This window comes from Arachis ipaensis, chromosome B10 (genome assembly GCF_000816755.2).
Source record: "Arachis ipaensis cultivar K30076 chromosome B10, Araip1.1, whole genome shotgun sequence".
Classification (NCBI taxonomy): Eukaryota; Viridiplantae; Streptophyta; class Magnoliopsida; order Fabales; family Fabaceae; genus Arachis; species Arachis ipaensis.
The window spans coordinates 72677046-72680095 of NC_029794.2; the positions used below are offsets into that span (position 1 = coordinate 72677046).

General features: G+C 32.0%; 1 long non-coding RNA gene across 1 annotated transcript; it reads left to right on the top strand.

Annotated features, from left to right (window-relative positions):
* Positions 2237 to 2701, top strand: LOC110267418. The gene is made up of 4 exons (XR_002355039.1): positions 2237 to 2252; positions 2350 to 2421; positions 2521 to 2592; positions 2674 to 2701. It is a non-coding gene; the product is annotated as an uncharacterized LOC110267418 (long non-coding RNA).

Here is a 3050-nt window from a genome sequence, read left to right on the forward strand (position 1 = left end):
ACTTTTCTCTTCTCTGGTTACTCTTTCATCTGTATCTATATTACTCTTTTTCTTTTTATCTCTTTACTTTACTCTGGTTACTCTGTTGTATGTGTTTCTCTACTCTGCTCTGATTTTTCTGCTTAACGTATGTATTTAAAGCTTATGTAAATTTCGGTATGAATAGTTAGCCTGTCCCAAGTATAGGTTCATTAAGTCTATACTGAAATAGTTTAACTTTTCATATTATACCTAACCCTAGTCACAACTCAAGTACTAACTAAGTTGCCTTAGTTCGTTCACTAGTCTCTGTCTGTTTTTCTGTCGTTAAAATTTTACAGACCTTTTCTTTGGTTTTTATCTTTTCTTTAACTTTTTATTTTTTATTTATCTTTGCCTCACTAACATGTTATTACCACTCCCTAAATGTTTTATGAAGGTAATTATGAGATTCTGCACTTAAAGTATTTTTATTAAAATATTATTTTTAATTAAATATTATTATTTAATATTTTATTATTATTTATTATTTTATTATTAAATTTTCGAAAATTACCTTGCATTTACCTTTTAACCTTTAAAATTAACTTTTTACCCCGATAACTTTTAATATTTCTACTTTAACCACCCTAACTTTCAGAAATTATAAAATAACCCCTCAAACACCAAAATATTTACTTCCTTGCCCTTTCTAAGATCTAAAAGGTGTTCTTCAATGTTCTTCACCACACTCAAAGTGTTCTTCATGTTCTTCGTATATTCTTCAAATTCTTTCTCTGTTTTTACCCGTTTTTTAGTCTTTTCAGCAACCGATTTTTACCAAAATTCAAAATAAATTCCCAGCCACTAAAACCCCATTTTTTCTACATAATTTTAACACAAATTGAACCCCAATTTAGGGCCTAGGGTTTCGTTTACTAGCTGCTCCAAGAACATGAACTTAAAGCTTGAATTTCATCAAATTTCATCAAATTTTCACCAAATTTTCAACAAGAATCACTCTTATAAACAATCAATTTCAAGCACAGCCAAACCATATCATAATCACACAACTCAAACACAATCAATCAAGATTAAATTTGTCAAACCCTACCTTGATTTGCTGCTCCAAATCCGGTTACTCTTTGAAGTGTTCTTAAAGCACTTTTTCCTCCTAAAACACATCAAGAACAACTTTAAAACTCTAAACCATCAACTAAACGAACTTCATCAGCATCTTAGGAAGGTTATCCTCACCTTAAATGTGCAGGAAATCAAAGATCTTTGGCCCACAAGTCAAGCTAAGCAAGAGATCTAAGGAAGAACATCAAGAAAACACTTGTTTAAGCATGTTTCCTTGAAAACCGAATTGAAAGGGGAAAGGAACAGCCATCTCACCTTATTTCCATCCTTGATAAGTTACATGGTTATGTAGAGAAAGAAGAGAGGATCATTTTGGTGAAATCGGAGTTTTGATTTGAGTTTTAGTTCAGAAGAAATCAAGCTTTGAAGATTAAGTGTTCATGAAAGTTTCTCTCTTTTCTCTCTTGTTATTTTTGGCCAAAATAATGAAATGAGACAGCCTTGGAGGTCTTGGGGGTGTAAGGTGAGTTGTGATTGATTGGCTTGGAGGTGGGTTAAAATAATATTAAAATATCTCAGGTGTATAACTACTAAAACTAGATGTATCGAAACACTTGTAAAAACATCTCTAAAAATTATTTTCTGAGCTACTAGCATAAATGACACTAGTAACATATTTATTATGAGAATAGAACATGTATGATGAGGTCTTAGCATTGCTAAAGTCATCAGAGAGTGCTGGTGCTAAGCTGTACCAGTAAACTGTGAACCCGGTTAAACCGATTTTCTATTTTTAACTAAAACAGACCAGGTAACCTTATAATATCATTCAAGTATCTTCTAATACTAATATAATACTAATATTATACTATTATCTCTCTTCTCTCATGAATCGAGTCCGGTTCGTCAAACTGAGACTACTTACGAAAATCAGAATTAAAACTCCTAACCAGTACGGTTCAAAAACTAGGTTCTTCGTGATTGCGTTATCGAGCTTGCCTCAGAAGAGGTTCTAGCTTAAGAATGACATAATAACAATGAGGATTGAGATTCTTGATGATATATCAGAGGTGTTCCCTTTACTGATCTTCTGGAGGATTCCGTGCCTTCAGAAAAGATCTTGCATACTCGAAAATCAAGGTTGTTACAATTAGCAGCAACAGCATTGGAGGGACCATTCCATCCACTCTACCACCTACTCTGAAGAGATTGTATGTTATCTTTGTCATCTTTAAACTTATGACTTGTTTTGTTGTATCATTAAGAAAGTTTCTATTTCCTCTTTTTTTTTTCATCTTTTCAACTTAGATCTCTTTCAGATAATAAGTTAAATGGAAGTATTCCAGATGCCTTATCCATATTAACTCAACTAACAGAATTGTGATTTTATAGCATATTTGATCTCAATAGTTAGATTTTATCTTTTTTTCTGCATAATCTGTTTCTTCAATATTAATGGCAATTTGCTGCTGTCCTTAGGTCATTAAACAATAACCATTTAACTGGACAAATCCCATATGTGTTTCTACAATTCACCAGTTTGACAAATATGTAAGAAAATTATGTAAAATCATATTGATATTTCGGTGTTTTCACCATATCCGATTTCATAATAATTCTATAATGCTGCAGGAATCTGTCAGGTAATAACTTGAGTGGTTAGCTACCTCCCTCGATTGCAAATTTATCATCTCTTACTACATTGTGAGTAAATTTCTTACAACTAAGTGATTCTACTTGACCTTGCTAAATCAATTTTGTTCTTATTCATTTATTTATTTCTTGAAGACACTTGCAGAACAATCAACTTGGTAGAACCCTTTTTGTTTTGGAGAACCTCCCTCTATAGAATCTGTATGTATTTTAGAACTCATACAACATACATATAACTCCTACCTATATCTAGCAACAATGGTTAGGAAGTTTAAAGTGAGTTTTAGTTAAACCATGAGTTTAATATGGTGTAGAAATATAGAGAACAATCTATTCTCTAGGCCGATTCCTCAAAA